This window comes from Helianthus annuus, chromosome 5 (assembly GCF_002127325.2).
Source record: "Helianthus annuus cultivar XRQ/B chromosome 5, HanXRQr2.0-SUNRISE, whole genome shotgun sequence".
Taxonomy (NCBI): domain Eukaryota; kingdom Viridiplantae; phylum Streptophyta; class Magnoliopsida; order Asterales; family Asteraceae; genus Helianthus; species Helianthus annuus.
In genome coordinates this window covers 148,660,284-148,673,024 of record NC_035437.2, presented here as the reverse complement: position 1 = coordinate 148,673,024, position 12,741 = coordinate 148,660,284, and positions in this window count along the sequence as shown.

The window sequence follows — 12,741 nt, the reverse complement described above, 5'->3', positions numbered from 1 at the left end:
TCTTCAGGCAAGTTTAACTTATAAGCGACTGACCCGACACGTTCGATAATCTCGAAAGGTCCTATATATCTCGGGCTCAGCTTGCCTTTCTTTCCAAATCGCATCACACCTTTCCAAGGTGATACCTTAAGCAATACCTTATCACCTACATCGAAGTGAAAATCTTTGCGCTTAGGATCTGCATAACTTTTCTGCCTATCCCTGGCAGCTTTCAAACGATCGCGAATCTGAACGATCTTGTCTGTCGTCTCAAAGACGATATCTGGTCCTGACAGTTGGACTTCTCCAACTTCTGCCCAACAAATGGGTGATCTACACTTTCTACCGTATAGGGCCTCAAAAGGCGCAGCCTTGATGCTGGAATGGTAGCTATTGTTGTAGGAGAATTCAATCAGTGGTAGGTTCTTATCCCAACTATCACCCAAGTCGATCGCACATGCACGAAGCATGTCTTCCAAAGTTTGAATAGTATGCTCGCTCTGACCATCGGTCTGAGGATGATAAGCCGTACTAAAATTCAAACGAGTGCCCAACGATTGTTGAAAACTTTTCCAAAAATGCGACGTATATCTAGTATCTCTATCGGAGATAATAGATATAGGTATACCATGTAGCGCTACAATCTTATCCACGTATAATTGAGCTAACATATCGGAGCTATATGTCTCCTTGGGTAGAAAATGAGCTGACTTAGTCAGTCTATCTACAATGACCCATATGGTATCATTTCCCTTTTTCGTCTTCGGCAACTTGGTGATGAAATCCATTGTTACCATTTCCCATTTCCACTTGGGAATTTCAGGTTGTTGAAGCAAACCTGACGGCTTCTGATGCTCAGCCTTGACTTGCGCACAAGTCAAACATTTAGCTACATGCTCAGCTACTGACTTTTTCAAACCAATCCACCAGTAGTTTGCTTTCAAATCCTGGTACATCTTATCAGCTCCAGGATGAACGGAATATTTAGAGCTGTGGGCTTCCTGGAGGATAACATCCCGAAGTCCTCCATAAACTGGATCCCATATTCGTCCGTTTAGTCGTAGCATTCCATCTTTATCGTAGGATAACTGCTCCTCAGTTACTCCTAACTTTTCCGCAGGATAGTTAGCTTCCAGCACGGCTTCCTTCTGTGCAGCTAACACCCTTTCATTCAAATTATTTCTTATTTCAATGTGCTTGGCATTGATTCTGATTGGTTTCACCCTTTCCTTTCTGCTTAAGGCGTCGGCAACTACATTTGCCTTGCCTGGATGGTATCTTATCTCGCAGTCATAATCATTTAGAGTTTCCATCCATCGCCTTTGTCGCATGTTCAATTCCTTCTGATTGAACAAGTGTTGAAGACTCTTGTGATCTGAATATATTATGCACTTGGTTCCATACAAGTAATGTCTCCATAGCTTTAAAGCAAACACAACAACACCCAATTCCAAATCGTGGGTGGTGTAGTTCTTCTCGTGCACCTTTAGCTGTTGAGAAGCGTAGGCAATGACCTTGCCTATCTGCATGAGTACACAGCCCATACCAGTGTGTGATGCATCGCAATACACTATGAAATCTTCTATGCCATCGGGCAGTGTCAACACCGGCGCGTTGCTCAACTTCTTCTTCAGGATGTCGAAGGATTCCTGCTGCTTAGGGCCCCAATCAAACTTAATCTTCTTACGAGTCAGCGAAGTTAGGGGCGCAGCAATTCTTGAAAAGTTCTCAATAAATCGCCTATAATATCCTGCCAATCCGAGGAAACTGCGAATCTCGGTAGGAGTCTTCGGCTCCTGCCAGTTCATGACTGCTTCTACTTTAGCGGGATCTACTTGGATACCACGCTCGCTTACGACATGTCCAAGGAATTGGACTTCTCGAAGCCAAAATTCGCACTTCGAAAATTTGGCATAAAGCTTCTCTTGATGCAGAAGTTTGAGAATACAACGAAGGTGTTTCTCATGGTCAGCTTGGCTCTTCGAGTAGATAAGAATGTCATCAATAAAGACGATGACGAATTTATCTAGATAGGGCTTGCAGACACGATTCATGAGATCCATGAACGCGGCTGGTGCGTTTGTGAGCCCAAACGGCATCACTAGGAACTCGTAATGTCCATAACGAGTCCTAAACGCTGTCTTGTGCACATCTTCGTCTTTGACCTTTAACTGATGATAACCGGACCTCAGGTCGATCTTGGAGAAATAGCTTGCTCCTTGCAACTGGTCGAACAGATCGTCGATCCTGGGTAACGGATATCTATTCTTAATAGTGACCTTGTTAAGCTCACGGTAATCGATGCACAGACGCATCGACCCGTCCTTCTTTTTAACGAACAAGATTGGCGCTCCCCAAGGAGACGAGCTAGGTCTAATAAAACCTTTAGCTAACAAATCATCCAACTGCGTCCTCAACTCCTTCATCTCCGTTGGTGCCAATCTATATGGTGCCCTTGCTACAGGCGCAGCGCCTGGAATGATGTCTATCTGAAACTCCACTTGCCTATCCGGTGGCAAACCGGGTAGTTCTTCAGGGAATACTTCAGGGTATTCTGAGATAACAGGGATATCTTCAATCTTCGGTTTCGGCTCATCAATGGTAACTTGTGCCATATAAATGACACATCCTTTCTGCATGCATCTGGATGCCTTGAGCATGGACACTTGCTCCGGCAATCCATGCTGGGTGTCTCCTTGAATAGTAAGTGACTCACCAGACGGAGTCTTAACTATTACTTGCTTTCTGTTGCACAGAATCTGGGCTTGGTTACTTGACAACCAATCCATGCCTATTACTATGTCGAATCCAGCTAACTTAAAGGGAAGCAAGGATAACGGGAAAGAATGATTCCTAATGGATATAACACATCCATCTAGAATAGTCGAGGCGGTTTCTATGGTTCCATCGGCTAATTCCACCTCATATTTCATGCTTAAGGTTTTAACAGGAAGGTTCAACAATTTACAAAACTTATCATCTACAAACGACTTATCGGCTCCTGAATCAAACAAGACTCTAGCAAAAACATCATTTACAAGAAACGTACCCGTAATGACGTTGTCTTTTAGAACTGCTTCCTTAGCGTCCATTCTGAAGACTCTCGCATTAGTCTTCTTCCCATCATCAACCTTCTTCGCATTCTTTGGGCAGTTTGGCCGAATGTGCCCCTTCTCGTTGCAACCAAAACAAGTTGCATCCTTCATTTTCTTGCAATCCACAGCTTTATGATCTGTGGACTTGCAGATCCCACAACGTTTCTCGAAAGACTGGGATTTTGCTTCCAAACGACACTTCCCAAAATGGTGTCTTTTGCAGTTCTTGCATCTGGGTTTTTCACCCGACTGATCTCCTTTCTTGAACCCCGACCCTTTCCTATGGTCGTTGTTTCCCTTGTATCGTTTCTCAGATCTTCGTGAGGTGTCATCCTCACGTTTCCTTTTGTTCTCCTCTGAGCTCTTCATAGCTCTCAATCTGACAACATCTTGAGTGAGGGAGAGGGATAGATCAGCTACGGATCTAAATGTCGTAGGCCTTGAAGCCTTAACACTCGCCTTTATCTCCGGTGCCAAGCCCCCAATAAATCGAGCAATCCTTCGCGGCTCCGGGGTCACCAGGTAAGGCACTAACCGAGATAAAGTGTTGAACGTAGTAAGATACGCTTGACAATCGAGGTTCTTCATAACCAGAGATACGAAATCCGATTCAATTCTTTCGACCTCATGCTGCGGGCAGAAGTTCTCCTTGATCAGGGCCACAAACTGTTCCCATGACAAACCGTACAGTGTGGCCTTACCGGCAGCTTGTAGGAGTGACTTCCACCATGCTAACGCATCTCCCTTGAACGACTGGGACACGTACTTCACGACGTCCCTATCAGCACACCCGCTGATATCAACCATAGTATCCATCTCATAGATCCACGTCATGCAATCAACTGCTCCTTTTTCCCCAGTAAAATCTCTGGGTTTGCAAGATACGAAATATTTGTACGTACAAGACTTGCTGTGCGTATCATGTTTCAGCTTGACTTCTTGCTTAGGAATACTGCTGTGGTTGGAGGAGTGGTTATCATCCTCATCTTTCTTCGGCTCACTCTTTTTAGAAGGTGGCTTACTATGAGCCTCAGAATGAGTCTTGGGCTTTACGTGCGTTACTGTTCCGGTCCTACTCCGAGTACCGCTAGATTCCCTGAATTGCCTATCCATAGCTTTGGCAACAGCGTTATCTATCAGTGCTTGCAATTCTTCACCAGTGACGTGAATCCTGGTATTATCTGGGTGTTCTCCAGAATGACTGTTGGTTTCCTCCGATTTGGCCATTGTAGCTTTAAGCTACAATAAAGGACAAGGTCTAATTTAGAACCTAACAGTATTATCGTTCTAGACGATTTATTAACCATGGTATCAAGAACCTTAACAGTTAATTTAATAAATTTCATTCAGGCTCTTATTAGCAATCAAGGAATGAAAATATATATATTGGCATCATAGGCCTAGTCACTACGGACAGCTACTAAATTGTAAATTTAGATTTTTATAGGATTATAAATTGTATAAATAAACAAATAATCCTTTACTAGACAGAGGGTCATAAACCACAACTGCCACTATATGACATAGTCATAACCCGTAGGTATCAAGTCATTAATAGGCTTGTATACAGATATAACCTGTAGATAATTTATTAAAAAGGGTGACTTGTGTGATTTTTCAGATCACGCTTAGCCAGGAATGTTAACATGTTTTCAGATGTTAACAGGGAGTTGAATCTTTTCAACCAGGTTTTACCATCATGGCCAGGCCTGTTAATAAGGCATTCAAGCTAGGTTATACCTTACTAAGATTCTTATAAAATGGCAAATCAAATAAAAATTGATATTTTCCATTATTTAAATATAATATTCATGCACATAAATAAAATGAGAAATTCAAATTAACCATTTCAAATTTTAAATAAAGTAACTAGTACATCTTTGCCCTAAACGGGTCTTTAATTCAAATAACATGAATAACATGCCCGCGCAGGGGCTAAACAAATAACAACAACAACAAACAAAATAAAATAAACCCACGCAGGGGTTAACAGAACAACATACCCACGCAGGGGTAGAATAAGGAAAATATACCCACACAGGGGTAGAATACAGGAATAGATGTCCACACAGGGACATGAGTAAGTGAGATAACAATCAAAGGATTCAATGATCCTTCTTACTCTTACCCTTGAGCAAATCAAACATCTTCTTGAACATGCCATCGTTGCGTCGAAGATCAGCTCGCATCTCATGTTGCAAATCACGTCGTACATTGTTTATTCCTTGCAGGATTTCCTGAACCTGCGGCGGCGACATCATAGGTGCCGGCGGCGGTGGCTGGTACTGCTGTGGCTGCGATGGCTGCTGGTAGCCCTGCGGTGGGAAACCAAAAGCTGATGGTCCCGTAGCCCAGGGACCTCCAAATGTACTCTCCTGGTTGAGAGGGTTGTAGCCTGAGGCTAACCAATAGGGATCTCCCGTATAATCATAACCGGGAGGGAAAGTCGGCTCAAACGGGTTGAACTGCGCTGCGCTGGCGTAAGCCGAAATCGGCTCTCCGAAGTTCTGCGGCGGCAGTGGCGGAATCGGTGCAGAAGTGACCTCCGAAACGGGATGCGGAGACTCCCCCATCTCGGACTCTTCATGAAGAGGTGAGTAGCGGCTGCTACCAATGTGCGGAGGGGTACCAATGCGAATCCCTCCTCGCGTAGACATACGCGCATTCCTCCATGGCCTCTGAGGCGGAGGAGGCAAAACTGGTGGTGGCGGTGGCGACGGAGTGATCACGTCGCGCCAGAGGGCCTCAGATAGGTCCTGCTGCAAGGGCGGCTGCTGAAGCTGCTGCTGCTGAGAGTGGTGCTGCGAGTGCACCGGAGAACCATGGTGAGACTGGAGCATCGGAGAGTTGTGGCGGCTGGGGGTGTAATACCAATCGTGCTGCCGAAACCTCTCCTGAAAGCTATCAACACCATTGTAGGGTGATCCCCTAAATGGTGACCCATCCGATATCTCGATGGGATGGTTGGGCGTACCTGACGGTGGCAGTGAAGGGTCCGTGTCCTCGTCAACCTCCATCTCGTGACCACCAGAGAAGTGGTCTTCCGGTCCTAGTGGGTTATGACCCACTGGCTCATCCAAGTAAGCATCAGGGTTGTATAGGCCCTGATAAGCTGGTGCTGGGTAGTGGTGAGGTGACTGGTGCAAGGGTATATAAGATCCGTGGGAACCATGGGGCCCATTTTCCGAGTGGGGCCCAAATGATTGGGGTAGTGATGGCGAAGTGCTCGCAGATACCGAGTGCCTGGCTGGCTCGGCAAATGATCTCCAAAGATCGTTGGCTGCGGTGTTGTGCGACGCTGATGGAGCTCGCCTGTGTGAGGGTCCTGCCTCATGATCGTGCGATGTGGCGAATCCTCCTCGTCCTCGCATACGTGGCGGCATGATGAACCTGTCAAAAATTAAACAAGTTGCACAACAAAATATATAAGACAAAGCTAATAATAAAAATAATGATAAAATAAACGAAATGTCGAACATTTCCTAAGTTCTTTGTCTAGACTCGAAAATCGAGGAATGTGCAATTGTGTAACTGAGATTAAACACAAAAGACTAGTGTTTAATTCACTCAGCGTTGGCTCTGATACCAACCTGTCACAGCCCGATTTCCACGTGTCACCGGTGGGCCCGGTGTGGGGTACAGTGACGTAGTTGGCATCGTCATAGACAATCAACACAATATAATAATGCACAGCGGAAGTAGAATAGATACATTTCAACTTTAATTAAAATGACATAATAAACATCATAAGTAGTTGAAACGGATCCACAGGCGGATCAATTAAAATAAGATAAAAATTGTTCAACAGATATTTTGTCGTCCGAGCTTGCGAGACTATAGTGGACGCTCTTAGGAAACAGCCAGCCTATTTCGTATAGTACCTGCACTTAACCTTTTGGGAAAAATACGTCAGTTTACACTGGTAAATACAAATCGACTGACTCATTTTGAAAATGATTGAAAATTGATTTAAATGCACAAGGCATAAATATTTTTATTAACTTGGGATAATTATGCAATATAAACTTGTGAACGAATTACATGCACTCGTATCTTTGGTGGCCCGGGATCTACTGTCCGGGCTAAAGATTAAATGACACACCACATTAAAGAGTTATACACGCCGAGTGTACGCCTACACCCCGTGCTCTGGTCGTGGCCATCTCGTAAGATAATGCCAAGGATATCCGGGACACGGTCAATAACCCCCCAAAGCCTAAAGTAAGACAAGACTGTTTAAACGAGTCGCACAAGCTATTCAAGACTGTACACCCATAAGGTGCAGGACTTGTGCGCCCGATCAAGCGGTATTTTAAATACCGTACCCCAAGCCCGTATAGGGAAAATAAGTCAAAATGTATTTACCTGAGCAAGTATGTAACACAAACGGTAAGTGTGGTAGCTTTTACTGGGCCTCCTAATCTGGAACAAAGGTTTATAATAACCTATTAGATTTCTAACGGGTCTTTTATTTAAGCCTAAGCTTGACCGGTTAGTTTTAAGGATGATACGGTACAAGCGCACGATTAAGCGAAAGACCGGATAGAATGTGATTTAGACCAGACAAGTTTAAATACTTGTATAATATGGGTATACTAAATACATTCTGGATTTTGAGACAAAAATGATAACGTTTGACCCGTTTCGGTCAATTTACGCAAACTAGTTACGTAAACCGAACCGAACGCAAAAAGGGCGTCACTGGTAGCCAAAAGAGTCAAATGCAAGTTCCCAGAGATAATATGCTTTAAATATAATGTAACATCAGTAAGTCATATTCTATTATGCCCCGAATAGTTTTAAACTCAATTTATGCCTTAGAAGGGCATTTTGGTCATTTAAAAGATTATAAAAGAGTCAAATTAGAAATCTGAGTTTCGGGTCTGGTTTATACAGTAAATATACTCCATTTAACATATTATATCAGTAGGGTATGACCCATATACCAAACTTAACATTTAGAAATCAAACTATGCACCGTAGGGGTATTTTAGTAATTTCACAAGGGCTAAAACTGCCAAAACTGGAAACCTGAGTTCATATACTTATACTTACTGTTATTATGTGAAAATATACTAATTACATCAGTAGGTATAAGTCTTATATGTTAAAAATGAGTAATACGCTTACTATGCGCTAAAAATGCTAAAAATGCGATTTAACGCCGTTTCCGGGTTTTCAAATTAAATCTGAGATTTTTATATTTCCAGAATACTTAAAATAATTTATTTAACATATAAAATCAGTAGGAAAAGGTTTCGGGTCAAAAGAATGCATAAAACTCATTTTATAGCCTAAACGGTCAAAACCGACATAAACCGAAATAACTAAGCGATCTAAGATACGACCAGCCAAAAATTAAATAAAAATCATCTAAAATCCCAAAATATTATATAACATCAGTGGGTAAAAAGTTTTGTATCAAAACGTGGCCTGAAATGGGTTATATGCGAAAAGGGCCGTTTATGTAACTTAAGAACATAGTTTTACGCTAATGGCCATAACTCAAAATCTGGACCACCAACTGATCCGAAATTTTCGGTGCAAGTTTATATATTAGAAATAAAGATTTCTACTCTTTCACTTTTCCAAAAATCACGTTTTATATTAAAAAGGGCAAAATAGTCAACTTTTAAGCATAATCGGAAACATGCAAATGAATCGGCTAAGCATAGACTCAAACAACAAAAATTCCAGAGAGTTTAACCAAAATAAAAGTGGTCAAAAATACTCTCCAAAACAGATCTCAAACATGCATGTACGAATCCGAATCGATGGTCTACGAAATAGTCGTTTTACAAGACTTTCGGTTCCGATTCGTATCTATACTAAAGATTGTCGAGTTTATTATGATAAAACATATTCTTACATGTATTACAAGTTATTTATGATGATCAAACAGATTGCATGTCCTTTACATTATCATTTAAGCTATTTTTCACAAAAACCATTTTTGTTGACTTTTTAAGAATGCCTTTGACTCGACAATTAGCATGCAATAAGTAGGAATCAGAGAATACCCTTTTGAGGGTTTGTTTCCCACATAAATACCAACATATTCGTGGTTTCAATTTGAGAAATGACTGAGTAAAACTCGTTTAATCAGAAAGTCAAAGTATAAGAACAATCAGTTTGACTTTTACTAATAATCGATGCAAGAACGAATTAGAGACTGAATTAGAAGCTTACAAAGGTCCTATTGATGCTTAGTTAACACTAGGAGGTGGCCTTGTCGTTCAGATTAGCTCCAGAGGTCTTGAGAGAGTTCTTGAGAGTTGAGAGCTTTTGTTACTAAATGCAAATGCCAAGAGAAAGGATGAATTGATCTGATTTATGGAGGATACAGAGGTTATAGTGAGTTTTCAGTAGGCTAGGCATGCAAGCAATTTTATTGGAGCAATTGGTGGTGAAAAACAGCTGGTTAGCACTCAAATTCGGACCCAAATAACTCATATTCGCGAAATCTGCACCTGATAGTCCCACGCGGCCCGCCTGGGTCTGTCCAGGCGGGTCGCCTGACCTGCTGTTCAGCCAAACTACTTCCAAGCTTGGCAGATTTGGTCCCTGGTCTTGCACACGATGTTTCGGCTACTTTTCTCGACCCGTAAACCCCCAAACTTGGTTTTTAAGAACCTTGGGACATTTACCTACATGGTAATGTCCTCGGATAACTTTGCGCTCAACCGAAAAGCCATGAAATTCGACGTTGACGCTTTTAACCCCTCAAGTACGGTTTTGGCCATAACTTTCTCATACGTTGACGAAACTTCACGAAATTTTAACCACATATTCTAGTGAGTATATTTTAGCTTCTCAAAGCTTCGGGTCTGCCAAAAGTTCACTCAGAGGTATAAATTAAACATGTTGACACTTTTGGCCCCTATAGTTTGCAATTCCTCACTTTTGTGCAATTTCCGCGTCGTATGATCCATGAACCATTCGTTTAAGGTTATAAACATTATGTAGGGTTATCATAGAGTCTATTTATCCATTGTTGACACTTTGGACCCTTACGTTCCATAGTTTTCACTGTTTGTCACTTTTAGTCCCTCTAAAGTTTGTTTTCACATACCGGAACCTTATGACACGTGTCAAGACATTATTGGACGAAATTTTTCGAGGTGTTACAGCTTGTCCCAAAGACCCGTTTCCTCTACCTCATATTGATTCAATGGTAGATGCTACCGCTGGTCACGAGATGTTAACCTTCATGGATACCTCTTCAGGATTTCAGCAAATCCAAATGGAACCCTCTGATCAGGAGGATACTGCTTTCATGACACCCACATGTATTTATTGTTATACTGCTATGCCTTTTGGTTTTAAAAATGCAGGTGCAACATACCAAAGGCTGGTAAACTTGATGTTTAAAGACAAACTGGGGGACACCATGGAAGTATACATCGACAATATGGTAGTAAAATCCAAGAAGGTTGGGGATCACCTTCAAGATATTAAGGGAGCATTTGATATCCTGGACCAGTACAACATGAAATTGAATCCTGCTAAATGCCACTTTGGAGTGGGGGCAGGAAAGTTTCTAGGGTACATGGTGACTAAAAGGGGGATAGAAGCAAGCCCGGAGCAGATTAAAGCCATCTTGGATATCAAGTCACCTTTAAATATGAAGGATGTTCAACGATTAACAGGGCGAGTAGCAGCATTGAATAGATTTATCTCAAGATCCTCCAAAAAATGCAAGGAATTTTATGATATTCTGAAGAGAAATAAAAAATTTTAGTGGGGTGAGAAGCATGAAACAGCCTTGCAGGATGTGAAGCAGTATCTTTCAACCGCACCTCTGTTAATGAAACCTGAAGATGGCGAACCACTATCCCTATACCTTGCAGTATCAGGGAATGCAGTAAGTGATGTCCTTGTAAAAGATCATGAAGGTCAGTAGTATCCTGTCTATTATGTCAGTAAAAGCTTATTAGATGCTGAAACTAGGTATTCTAACCTAGAAAAGCTAATATTAGCCCTAGTTATGGCATCAACAAAACTTAGACATTATTTTGAAACACATATGATTCATGTTAAAACCAACTATCATGTTAAGAATGTGCTTAGGAAACCAGAAATGTCGGGTAGGATGGCTAAATGGTCGGTGTTAGGGGAGGATTTCTCAATGACCTGTGATCCTCAATTACTGTTGGGTTTGGTGATCCTCACTTCTGTTTGAGTTAGTGATCCTCAGAAGTGCTTCAGGATCAGGATCATGGATCATCTTAAGGATCCTTATACTAACGATTGTCTACTTTGAATATGGTATTGTTTTGCAGGTGTACCAGCTTGGACTTGGTCTTGGCGACATTCCTGGAGCATATTCCATGTTTATTCCGCACGTGCTTAGCTAAAAGTGGACGTTATGGAGTCGTGGAGGACTTGCACCATTTGCGGAGTGTTAGTTAGTGTAGTTATTTTCCATTTTTAAAGGGGTAGCAAGCTAATTAGAAAACACTTGGCTATTTTTGGCTACACACACACTCGTACAACTGCTCTCACCTGTTTTCGTTAATTCACTTAGCGATTATACACTTTTTACACAATACACTATAGTGATCCTTGTACTTAGCTCGCTATCATCCAAAGTTATAATACATTCATTGTTTAATTTGAGTTGATGATCGGTAGTTTCCATAACAGGTAGGTTTTTTATGCCGGAGATCATTCATTGATCAAGGGCTTTTTCCTCGTATAAATCTTTGTGTCACTTGTTCATTTCATTTCTGAGTGATCCTTATTGTTGTTCAATAACTCAAGTATCATTCCCCGTAACAGAGAGTTTGGTTGCATTATCATTGCTTGATTTTTGACCAAAACAGTTTGGCGCCCACCGTGGGGCAATTGGTGCTTCATTCCTAAGAAATTCTTGTTTTTGTGGTCATTTTGGTTTGTTGCATCCAAGCAGATGGCTTCATCATCAAAGAACACTTCCAGTGCGATGTCTGCAGTCAATTCATCTCAGGGCATTCCACCTTTGCCTCCACCACTTCTGGATCTCAGAAGAATGCTGAGAAGAAACCGACTCCCATTTTCTCAAAACCTCCAACTTCTTCTGCTTCTTATACTCCTACTACTAGTGACTTGGTTACTTTAATTTTGCAGATGAAGGAGCATATACAGCAGCAGGATAAGACCAATGAGAGGATTCTCAGAGAAATTGGAGACATCAAGAAACAGAAGAGATCGGCAGAGGATCATTCCCCATTGATGCCCAGATCTTTGAATTTCGATACTCCGGTCATGACCTCTCAGCCTTCAGTAGTTCCAGATGTTCAATATGTGGGAGGACCAAAAGGAGTGCACTACGGATCATCAGTAATGACTCAGGCTTCAGGATCATACTTCCAACCAGCAGGATCCCTCCCTCAGCATATAGGATCCTTCGCTAGCTCAGGAGGATACTTGGGAGCGCAGCAGATTCAAGGATTCTGGCCGGTTCAAGGATCCTCGCAGGTTTAAGGATCCTCGCAGGTTCAAGGATCCTCGCAGGTTCAAGGATCCTCGCAGGTTCAAGGATCCTCGCAGGTTCAAGGATCCTCTCAGGTCCATGGATCCTCCCATGTTCAAGGATCCTCTCAGTTTCATGGATCCTTCCAGATTCCAGGATCCTTAAGGAGTTTGCAACCAGGGAATTCAGATATCCATCAAGGAGATTTCATTC